This window comes from Dreissena polymorpha, chromosome 11 (assembly GCF_020536995.1).
Source record: "Dreissena polymorpha isolate Duluth1 chromosome 11, UMN_Dpol_1.0, whole genome shotgun sequence".
Classification (NCBI taxonomy): Eukaryota; Metazoa; Mollusca; class Bivalvia; order Myida; family Dreissenidae; genus Dreissena; species Dreissena polymorpha.
In genome coordinates this window covers 59674717-59687640 of record NC_068365.1, presented here as the reverse complement: position 1 = coordinate 59687640, position 12924 = coordinate 59674717, and the positions used below count along the sequence as shown (strand labels likewise).

General features: G+C 36.4%; 1 protein-coding gene and 1 long non-coding RNA gene across 3 annotated transcripts in view; both read right to left on the bottom strand.

The window, feature by feature from the left end:
- Positions 1–12924, bottom strand: part of LOC127849562 (baculoviral IAP repeat-containing protein 7-B-like) — a 94501-nt gene that overhangs the window by 55496 nt on the left and 26081 nt on the right. The window lies entirely within an intron of this gene.
- On the bottom strand, positions 8–3953 carry LOC127849579 (uncharacterized). Its single transcript, XR_008034928.1, has 4 exons — positions 3877–3953; positions 2078–2338; positions 1185–1264; positions 8–908 (listed from the first exon to the last, which is right to left on the bottom strand). It is a non-coding gene; the product is annotated as an uncharacterized LOC127849579 (long non-coding RNA).

Here is a 12924-nt window from a genome sequence, read left to right as displayed (position 1 = left end):
AGCATGGACATAAACATGTTTATGCCCTGTATAGTATAGTACATGATAACAATTTAAACTATTATAAGAACAACACATTAGTTTTTAAAACACCTAATAATGCACAAGTCATATTGGGCAATTTCCGCTTGATGTTATTTTTCTTTTAAAGGAAATATCTTATTTGTTAAAGTCCAGTTAAGGCAAAAGGTTTTCTCTCTGATTAGCCTGTGCAGTCCACACAGTCTTCTCTGAGACGACACTTTACAAACATGCATTAAGAACAGTTTTCCCAGAAAGCGTCCATCCTATTCACACATCAAGTTCCTGCAAAGTCACTCAGCTACAATCCCATTCACACACCAAGTTCTAGTAGTGTCCCCCACTACAATCCTATTCACACATCAAGTTCCTGCAAAGTCCCTCAGCTACAATCCTATTCACACACCAAGTTCATGCGGTGTCCCCCAGCTACAATCCCATTCACATACCAAGTTCTACATGTAGTAGTGTCCCACAGCTACAATCATATTCACACATCAAGTTCCTGCAGTGTCCCCTCAGCTACAATCATATTCACACATCAAGTTTCTTCAGTGTCCCCCAGCTACAATCCCATTCACACAACGAGTTCCTGCAGTGTCCCCCAGCTACAATCCCATTCACAAATCAAGTTCCTTAAGTGTCCCCGAGCTACAATCCCATTCACAAATCAAGTTCCTTAAGTGTCCCCAAGCTACAATCCCATTCACAAATCGAGTTCCTGCAGTGTCCCCAAGCTAACATCCTATTCACACATCAAGTTCCTTCAGTGTCCCCCAGCTGGGCCCAGTCTGTAGCTTGACCGGCATCCTCACAGGCAGCTCCACGGCGTGCTCCATGCAACGTTTGACCACCTGAGCCACGGCCTGCACATGGGCAGAGGTCACCTAATATGTACATGGAATAAGCATAGTTTATACAAAAGTGTGCAAAATGTTTGTCTACAATAAATATTTAATTAAATTGGACAAAACTTATCAAAAGAACAAATTTATCAGCAGTACAATATCAGAAAAGTAATTTCATTAAAAGCTCTGCACTACAATAAATATTTCACAAACATCACATATAATTGTACTCTTTTAAAAATGAATGAAAATGAAAATAAATTTTAAAGTTAACAGACATGCGTAAAAAATATGATAAGTGAACAACATTGTCACCTCGTATATAAGCTCGTCATGAAGCTGTAACACCAGGTAGGCTCCGTCCGGTGGGACCTTGCCACGGGAAGGGTGCTTACCTGTCAGCAGAATGAGAAGGAATCAGTATGCTTTCACTGGGTAATGAGTTTAAACTGGTGTTATTACAGAAATATCCCATAAAGAAGGAAACTTTCACTTCTAAGAGTTTTCCGGAAACATACAGGTTAACAAGATTTATCATCAATGCGTAAAGAGATGTCCCAGAAAAAATCCATACATCAGAACCTGTTGACCCTGATTCAGGGACGACACTTTCCGATGTATGGATTTTTGTGTTAAAAAGATGTCTTTTCTAAACCAAAATGCAGTGCAGGTGAAAAGTGTCGTCCCTGATTAGCCTGTGAAGACTGCACAGGCAAATCTGGGGTGACACTTCACACACATTTGTATAAACTGGTTTGTTATCACAGAATCACCTTGAGGAAGGAAATTATCTTATCAATTTCTACAAGTTTCTGGAAAATTCACTGGTATACAAGTACATTATTTTAGAGTAAACAAAATGTATTATTTAAAAGGAAAAAACAAATAAGAGAAAAAAAAGAGCCCTCTATTATATACTGTAGTATTGTAGAACATTCACATTTTGTGAAAACAGTTATAAAGTGTGTTCAGCTAAATGCCACATGAAATACTCAATTAGATGGTAAACAGTTGGAAAGAAACATGTTAATTTTTAGTTCAACTAGCCTTGACTTACAATCACAGAAGCATACTCACCAGATATATAAGATCAAGCTACGTTTAAAATGACACAAATCATTTAGCCATGATTGTCAAACAGAATTGCATGCAGCTATGATGTACAAACAGCGCAATATACCCTGGTACTTTTACAGAAAAAATCTTACTAGCTTATTTATGTCTATGGGTGTACTGAGTGTTCGGGAACATCTCTTCCAGACTCTTATCTATGCTGACCATGGCCCTCTTGACAAGGTCGGCTGCTGATCCCTGCACTGTCGTGGTCACAGCCTGCCTCTCAGCCTGCGCGCGGGCATGAGGGTTGGGACTGTTGATGACCGGCTGGTATCGCTTGCGCCCGGTCATGGTCTGAACATAGCCCTGTCTGCGACACTGGTCTACAGTCTTACGGAGGTAGGCGCGCATTTCTAAATGGTAGAATGGATTGTCTTCTTAGCCTTTTACAGCCTAAATACCTTACTTAACAGATTCTTTATGATACTAGTGAGCAGCAAACAGCATAAAATACAACCTGATCAGCCTGCAAATAACTCACAGGCTGTTCTGGTTGTATGCTGGTTGCCTATAGCCATTTTAATTTTGCTTCTAAGCAGAAAGGGTTAAAGGATTCCAGTTATAGATTGAACAAGACTATTGCCAAGCAATATATGTCCCCTACTGGCTCTACCATTGTCAGAAATAATTTTTTTGATATATATTTGTTGCCATAGCAACCAGAATTTTTTATGTAGGAACAAAATGAAATGACGTGCATAATGTCCATATTGCCATCTATCCATGTTTCAAATTTCATGAAAAAATATTAAGAACTTTTAAAGTTATCGCAGGATCGAGAAAAGTGTGACAGACTGACACACAGAGCGCAAACCATAAGTCCCCTCCGGTGAAACCGGTAGGGGACAATAACTTAAAACATTTCACTGACATTCAAGGGACCTTTTCACAGATTTTGGCATGTATTGAAGTTTTCATTAAATGCTTGATATTGATAAATGTAAACATTGGATCTAAAAAGCTCCTGTAAAAAACAAGAATAAAATTAAAGAAAGAAAAAAAAGTAACCCTCAACTGGGCTCAAACCACTGACCCCTGGAATTAAAGTCTATTGCTTGGACCACTCGGCCATCGGTGCTCATACAACTAGTGATGTATTTTATACTGTATATAAGCAATCCTCGTAGTATCACAAAATATAACAACAACAACAAATGGATATTTTAGAGCATGGTAAAATGTTTAGTATTACTGTTTCCTCACAAATATCATAACTACAAGAAAAATTTGCAAATCTGAAACAATTTGTTTTAATTTTGTTGATATACCAAAACATGAAAAGGCCCCTTAAACAGCAGAGTAAGAATGATTTTTTTTATACAAGTATAAGAATAACATATTTAATAATCAAGACAATGCAAAGAGATAATAAGTTACTTTCATTTTGAAAACCATTTGAATGGCATAAAATATTAGAAGAAACAAGAGATGTGTTTGTCAGAAACACGATGCCCCCTATTGCGCCGCTTTAAAGCCATATATTTGACCTTTGACCTTGAAGGATGACCTTGACCTTTCACCACTCAAAATGTGCAGCTCCATGAGATACACATGCATGCCAAAATATCAAGTTGCTTTCTTCAATATTGCAAAAATTATTGCAAAACTTTAACCAAGGTTAAAGTTTGGAGACAGAATGACAGACAGGCCAAAAACAATATTCCCCCAATCATTTGATCCGGGGGCATAAAAAGAATTAATTGTTAACATTGTTGATTGTGTTAAATGAATTAACTCACAATAATGATCTGTAAAAAATTTTCTATTTTAAATTGTATGCAAAATTGTGATGCTTAATAAAACTATAGCATATAAGCAACACAAATACATGTACAGTGTGACAGAGTCAAACACTCATAATTTGTTGTTCTAATCAAGCCTGGTAGCTTACCTGGGTATTTAGCTTTGAAAGTTTCAATGAAGACTCCTGCATCATTCTCCTCCACCCCCATCTGCTCTCCAAGGGCCGATACCGTATATCATACCATAGCACACCTGCAATAGAGGTACTATATATCATACCATAGCACATCTGTTATAGAGGTACTATATATCATACCATAGCACACCTGTAATAGAGGTACTATATATCATACCATAGCACACCTGTAATAGAGGTACTATATATCATACCATAGCACATCTGTAATAGAGGTATTATATATCATACCATAGCACATCTGTAATAGAGGTACTATATATCATACCATAGCACACCTGTAATAGAGGTACTATATATCATAACATAACACACCTGCAATAGAGGTAATATATATCATACCATAGCACATCTGTAATAGAGGTACTATATATCATACCATAGCACACGTGTAATAGAGGTACTATATGTCATACCATAGCACACCTGTACTAGAGGTACTATATATCATAACATAGCACACCTGCCTTAGAGGTACTGTATATCATACCATAGCACACCTGCAATAGAGATACTGTTCATCATACTGTAGGGGCATAACTTAAACAAACTTTGTAAGAGAATTCGAGATAGTGCTATATACAAAATATAACATCCATCAACTTTGCATTTTCCGATGAAAGATATATATATTTTTTTTTTTAACCCCTTTTTGAGCCCCATGAACTAATTCATCACCCAATCTTAAGTATTTTAACAATGTTAACAAGACCACTCAAGGAATTTTGAACAAATTCTGTCCACGGGTTCAAAGATGTTGTTGGAAGAAAACGTTGCAGGACACACTGACACATGCAAAAACGAAATTCAATTACCTGCCATTCTGTCCTGTTTAGCCTGTGTCCCTCCCATTCTGTTTTGTTTAGCCTGTGTCCCTCCCGTTCTGACTTGTTTAGCCTGTGTCCCTCCCGTTCTGACCTGTTTAGCCTGTGTCCCTACCATTCTGACTTGTTTAGCCTGTGTCCCTACCGTTCTGAGTTGTTTAGCCTGTGTCCCTCCCATTCTGACCTGTTTAGCCTGTGTCCCTCCTGTTCTGACCTGTTTAGCCTGTGTCCCTCCTGTTCTGACCTGTTTAGCCGATGTCCCTCCCGTTGTGACTTGTTTAGCCTGTGTCCCTCCCGTTCTGACCTGTTTAGCCTGTGTCCGTACCGTTCTGACTTGTTTAGCCTGAGTCCCTCCCGTTCTGACCTGTTAAGCCTGTGTCCCTCCTGTTCTGATTTGTTTAGCCTGTGGTGCTCTTGTTCTGACCTGTTTAGCCGGTGTCCCTTTCATTCTGACTTGTTTAGCCTGTGTCTTTCTCATTCTGACCTGTTCAGCCTGTGTCTCTCTCGTCCTAACCTGTTTAGCCTGCGCCCTTTGTTCAGGTGTGACATCAGCAGGTGTGATGTTCTTCCACTGCGCCGTGATCAGCTTGAACACATCCCCGTCTTCATTGAGGACGCTGATCAACCTCTTGTCATGTGACAGGTACGCTATCATACGCAGCTCCAGCTGGGAGTAGTCTGCCGCCAGGAGGACACCATCTAGTGTTTACAGAATTAAATTTGATTTAAGAAACTGATTCAGATAAACAAGCATTAAAAATACCAACAAATTTCTTTTAGCATTCTTGTGTTTCACATCAAATTAAACACCTTGCTTGGGGTTAAACGGGGCTTTATGAATGTGAGTAAAGTGTCGTCCAAGATTTGCCTGTGCAGTCCACACAGGCTAATCAGGGACAACACTTTCTGCCTAACGTGGATTATTTGCTTACAAAATACTTCATTTAAAAATAAACACCACAAAAACATTAAGTGTCATCTCTGATTAGCCTGTATTGATTGCACAGGCCAATCTGCGACCAAAACTTTACACACATGCATTTAGCCCCTTTTTCCATATCGCTGCTCAATTTTAATATCAGACATAACTTTAGATCACAAGCATTACAAATACAAAGAAAGTGCTAATAGCCTTCCTGTGTGTCACATAACATAAAACACCTCGAACATTTTAGTATCATTGTAATTTATTCTGTAAGCATCGTTGTTTGAACTTTTTATTAATTGTAGTAATAAATTAATTCAATGTTAAAAGTGAACAAACTTACATGTATATAAACTAGAAATGTATCCATGGCACTGATGCCAACGCAACACATGTTTTTACAGGGACGAATCACTATCTCCACTTCAGTGGACAAAAAGACAAAGGGCCATTATTCAGCCAAAACTCATTTTTTTAATGATCATATACATAGTATGGTCAATAACATGTGAATGTTTGAGCAAAATCTGCCAAGCATTAAAGGATTTTAACACAAACAATTTTGGGACTATTTATTACATTGTGGAAAAACAACCAACCTGATAATTCAGTTTAAACTCGTTGTAGCCAAAATCCCTTTCATTACAATCATCTACACATTAAGATAATTCCATTGTGAACATTTGAGCAAGTTCCATTTAACAGAAGTTGAAAAGACAACAATTTGGAACTATATATTCTCTAGTGGAAAAACAGAAAAAGGGCAACAATTTTGCTTAGATGCTTTGCAGATCAAATTCATTTCTTTATAATCATCCATTACGGCCACTCAACTGTAAACATCTGAGCAAAGGCCACCCAGTAGTTAATGAGGATTAAAAACACAAGCTTGGGAATGCACAGACGGACAGACAAAAAAGGATTAAAAACACAAGCTTGGGAATGCACAGACGGACAGACAAAAAAGGATTAAAAACACAAGCTTGGGGATGCACAGACGGACAGACAAAAAAGGATTAAAAACACAAGCTTGGGAATGCACAGACGGACAGACAAAAAGGATTAAAAACACAAGCTTGGGGATGCACAGACGGACAGACAAAAAAGGATTAAAAACACCAGCTTGGGAATGCACAGACGGACAGACAACGTATGTAATCATAAACACAGGATTTAGCTATTATAAAGCGTGCGTCATCTCGCTCAAACTTAATTGTGAGAAAAGTAGAAGTAATAATATCGCATATGAAACGTTCATAATGCGGTGTCTAACTCCTACATATTACTACCATAAATTAGTTTCACCTATGATTGTACGTCACACGTCCATAAACGACTGCATTCAATCCTGACTTAGTTGTTTTATTTGTAAACCCCTATTACTATTTAAGAGTCACATTGTCGGTCGGTCTGCCTGTCCCGAAAATTTCATCCGATCTTCACCAAACTTGGTAAGCAGTTGTATCTAGATGATGTCTAGGTCAAGTTTGAATATGGGTCATGCCGGGTAAAGAACTAGGTCATGTGGTCACTATGTGCGTTTTAACCCGAAAGTTTGACCGGACCATAACTATGCCATTTATCGTTAGATTTTTAAATGACTCGGTCCATTTGTTTACCATCATGAGAAGGTGTGTCATGCGAAAGAAGTAACTTGATAACTCCAAGGTCAATTTCACACTTAGAGTTCAAAGGTCTAAATGCCCATAAATGAGCTTGTCCGGGCCATAACTTTGTCATCTATTGTGAGACTTTAAAATCATTTGGCACATTTGTTCACCATCATTGTAAGGTGTGTCATGCGAAAGAAATACGTCGATATCTACAATGTCAAGGTCACACTTTGAGTTCAAAAGTCAAAAATGGCCATAAATGAGCTTGACCAGGCCATAACTATGTCGTTCATTGTGAGATTTAAAAACGATTTGGCACATGTGTTCACCATTATGAAACGGTGTGTCATGCGAAAGAATTACGTCGATATATCTAAAGTCAAGTTCGCACTTTGAGTTCAAAGGTCATACATGACCGTAAATGAGCTTTTCCGGGCAATAACTATGTAGCTCATTGTGAGATTTAAAAATCATTTGGCATATTTGTTCACCATCATTGGACGGTGTTTTATTCCAAAGAATTACGTCGATATCTGCAACGTCAAGGTCAAACTTTGAGTTCAAAGGTAAAAAATTGCCATAAATGACCTTTCCGGGCCATAACTATATCATTCGTTGTGAGATTTTAAAATTACTCGGTACATTTGTTCACAATCATTTGACGGTGTGTCATGCGAAAGAATTACGTCGATATCTCCAAGGTCAAGGTAACACTTGGAGTTTAAAGGAAAAAAATGGCCATAAATTATCTTGTCAGTGTCATAACTATGTCATTTATTTTGAGATTTTAAAATGACTCTGTACATAAATTTTGTTCACAGTCATTGGACGGCGTGTCATGCGAAAAAAATAGATAGTTAAAAGGTCATAAATGATATTGGCATAATAATTCTTAAAAATCGCCATAAATTAGTATCTCTTGTTTTGTTAAGACAGCATGCGAAATATTATGTGTCAATGCAGCATGTAGGGGTACACGTCACGTCTGTGACAAAGCTCTAGTTCATACAGGTTCCTTGACTTCGATTAAACAACTTTATATGTAATACATTGATATTTAAAGAACAACAATTGAACACTTTAAACGTTATGATATTCATATCCGATTTGAGGCTATTATCATTAAGTGTTATTTCAAGAGTAACAGTTTAGTAAGGATTAGAGAAAGTCCTGTTAATTTAAATGCATAACCATTTTACCACATAATTCGGTCTACGCATGTAATGTTGGGGAAAATCAGAAATTTGATAGTGGAAATATGATATTCATTGTGTATAATCAAATTTGGGTATGGAAATATAAGTAAAAATGCACTTCCTTTGTTGGTATTTACTAACGTCATATTCGTGTCGTATTTACATATTTTGTTTTTTGGTTAGTTGCGTCATTATGTGTATTGTCATTTTGCACGAATGAAAAATATGAACCTCATATCGTATAGTGTTAAGAGTTTTGTTAACACTCTGTAACAAGACCGGAACGAAAGGGTGCGCAGTCTTTTGAACGTTAGATGCAACAAATTTAAACATAGTACATTACCATAATACTAATGCGGTTATTGGTGGTTGTATTAGGTTTAAATTCTTTTCGATTAAATGCTTTGGTTGAAACACTTTGAACACAGACCGTTTAACTAATGTATACTGTTATATGCACATAGTTACAGGTTTTATATTATCTTCGCTAACCACTTGTATTTCACCCACTGAAAATATAAAAAAAACACACAACAATAAGACATACACTTATATTTGAATGGCCCTTTCAGTTTCAAACATGCATTTATATAAAAAGAAAGCAGGAAATTAAGTATGGCTGTGAGATGTAGCAAATACAACCAAGTAAAACCACCTGCGATATTTTAAGAACGTAATTTTACCCGTGGGAAACTGCTGAGTGCTGATACGAAAGTGCCTAAACTTAATTTGAATTGGATGCATGTAAAAACTGAATAGGTTTGTTTAAAGCAACGTAAACGTTTATTCTTAAGAAAAACATTTCGACACAAACATGTATATGCAAACCGGGATTATCTCTATACTAATCGGTTTTGAAACGTCGCCAATATTTGTATCCAGGTAACCATTTTGCAAATTATTCAGCACCAATTATACGAAAACATTCCTCTTACCATTCGTATATCTACTAGCTAAAAGTATGACGAAATGTGATTAAAAAAATGTAGTTATCATGCGATACACGTGCAACCAAAAGCGAGCGTATACATATTGTTTGTATATATTTTAACGGGCAATCATGTATTTTATAGGCAATCGATCACTCCCTTAAATACAAAAAAACAGCCTAGTTTATAAGAATTTCTCTCCTGATACTTCTTCTGCAGTGTAATCATAAATTTTATTATGAAAAAGAAAAAAAATCATTTATATTATTGAATAACCCATTTCCTATTTGAAAGGCCTTTACCGGAATACTGCGCTGAGAAACGTGTGGACAAACAAACGCGCTAACTGGAAATCTTATTTCTCGTTGAGTAAATCTAACTTAAATTTAAGTTATTAGTCGGTGAAAATTGTCAGAAAACTACGTCAATCGTTTTTTGGTTGCTACTATACAAGAGAGCTATATTCCAAAAGCTAAGTAACTAAGAAATGACTGATGTTAAAACTCGTATGAACCTTTTTGCAAAACACCTTATTTACAATTGCTTTTAATAACAGTGTATAGCTCTTACTAACAGTGGCTGAACAAAAATATGGAGGTCGGTCTTTATTTGTGTATGCTTTAATTTAAGGGTTAAGGAAAATGTTCAAATAATTAAAGCGGCTGTGTGTTATCGATCGCTATTCACTTCGGTTTCGCATCGGTATTTAAACGAGTTTAAATGTTCCTCTTAGTCATTTGAAACTTTCACAGCTTTTCTTGTTCAAAGCCACACTCTGTTTCTTTGAGAAGTTTCTCATACTTCCTTCCTTTTATTTAATGCAATTTATTGTAATTGACTTTTTAAGTCGGTTTTACTGTTCAAAGTACTTCAAAGTCGTTTTATGCTCATTTTTACAAGTGATAACACTACGTTACTTAAGTGATCAATCTATGCACGAATAATAAAATAATAAGATTATAACAATAATAACCTATGATGTATATGACATTGAACTAAAATTACATTGAACACTGAACCAGTGTTATAAGGTCAATGATTGTATACTCAAACAATCACGTTTTGTGTTACTAAATGTGTTGATAAAAACGTGTTTTACCAGTGATGTGAGAATGACTGTTGTTCCTCATTAGTATTTCCATTGCCCACGCATCTTCTTGCATGTGTAATGTACACTCCAGCATTTACTCATGTTTGAGAGTTCTATGAGTGTTAACATTACGCATTTTACTATTGTTCTAGAATTATGAATGACTTTCGAGTGCGATAAAGCCTCACTCAAATAAATTCATCTTCACACGTGACTCATGGGTAAAAACAACCAAATATTCTTCGAAACCACGCAACAATATAATTACCCATTGAGTTTTTACATCGGTATCAAATGTTGTCAAACGCCTGGATTCCCATCTAGCCAAATGGGGAATGCCAAATGACACATATTATTGAATCGTTTATATAAGATGAGTACTGTACTTTACGGATCTCACTTAAATCTTATTTAAATAGGTTACCGTACGTAAATACAGTCTTACCAATTATATTGAAGAGAGAAAACACGGGTGAAATATTCAGATATAATGGTGTGTTCGTACAAGTCAAAGGATATGAATACTTAAGTATTTCCAGTAAGGGATTCTTTTGTGTAGTGTAGTGTTTTCTAGTCATACAGAGATCACCATCGACTCACGCTGAAGAAGTTCACACTCTTGTGTGTTTAAAGTGCGTGTTGAAGAGAACCTCAAGAGAGCTCAATGAAGATTTCATTCTGAAATACATGTATTAATTAGCATATATTGCATTTGATGATACAAATGCAATGAGAATAAACCTATTCAGATATGAAAATCTAATTAACACGAACCATGATATATTTTCTGTTTTGAATTCTAAATGTATATGAGCAAGTACGTCCTGTTAAATTTAGCCTTTCCTTATACATTCTAACGTTAAAATTGTATGAAGTTTATACGTACACGTAATACAAAGCATGATTCACCATTGGTTAAAATTTGGAAAACTGTTATTTGTAAACTTTGAAAAAAACTAACAATTTATTAGTCATGTCTGTTACACGCGAATTTGAGTTTGACGTTCAGATAGGATGACTTATGAAAGCCAAGCACTTTTAGTACTTTAGGGCCAATATCGGAACTAGACTATTTTTACCCGAAATTATTTTCAACATGAGTACCCAGAAATTTTAATAATAATAAATGAAATACAATTACGATAGTAACCTTCTCACAGTCGTGCTATCAACGTTCCATGCAGTAGTTGCTTTAGAGAAGTAAAAATCACGACACGGACCAGATCTCGGAATTGACTGTTTAATTTCGAACAGTTTGAAGTCGATCCAGCAAATTAATAACCCAAGAAAAACAATGAGTGTAGCATCAAACCGAGCTGCCTTTGATCCAGAGTTTAATCCGAGCTGACCATGACAAGCACGTCAAGAATTAATCACATGCAACGCATGAACAGTCGCATACTATGCTGTTTTGACTAAGGTTCCGTGAGTCATCTTTTACTGTACATTTCTCCCGATATTGATTAAATATGTTACAAAAATGTGTTAGCAGACACATGGTACACACAAAAAGGCAAGTCTTGCCGTCAGATCCATGCATTACTACGGAAATACGCCACGTGTAAAGATGTGTGTGACTCATCACAAGGCAACGATTTAATGTAACTGACGGTTACAAAGTTTCTGTAAGTCTTGTCTGTTTGCTTTTAACGTCAGTACCATCTTGATCGCCTTGTCTAAAGAAACAAGTATTTGATTACAAAACTTTTTACCAAACCTTAATTGAGGAGCTTCCTGTATAATGTAGCTGTCTGTAAAATACATGTTCAATCAGGTGCTTTGTCATGTATGTGAAAATAATCTTTGATCGGTTCGAAAAAATGTTATGTATATAATTATATACATATTATACAATATATATATGTGTAGTAGGGTAAGGAATAAGGAGCATTAATACTGCCTTACTCTATGAGCTAGCTTGTATAAGGACGCGGAAAAGCATCTCCCTTTGAACTGGGAGGGCCTAGGTTCGATCCCCACTGTGGTCTTTTCTAGATTTGTACCCAATATAAATAACACACGAATATACGTTTTTTTTATCTGTATGGAATCCAACAGATGAAATTGCAAATGAAATGCGTGGAAGAATTTCAAATGGGTAAGTATGTAGTAGGGTTAGGTATTCTTTGCACTTATACTGCCTCGCAAAATGAGCGAGCGTTTATTGCGTCGCGGTAGAGGATCTGCCTTCGAACCGGAAGGGCACAGGTTCACTCACGTGTGACGGGGGATTTTTTCTTGTTAAAATATTAATATGTGGAGTATTGTAACCCCATAAATAACACAAACAGAGACACCCACCTATCCACCCGATAGTCTTTAATATATGAAAAGAGAAATATGCAATAAAGTACACAACAAAGAACAACACAACACAAACTGAAATCACAACCGTGGATTGGATGATTTAAAATGGTTTGAAG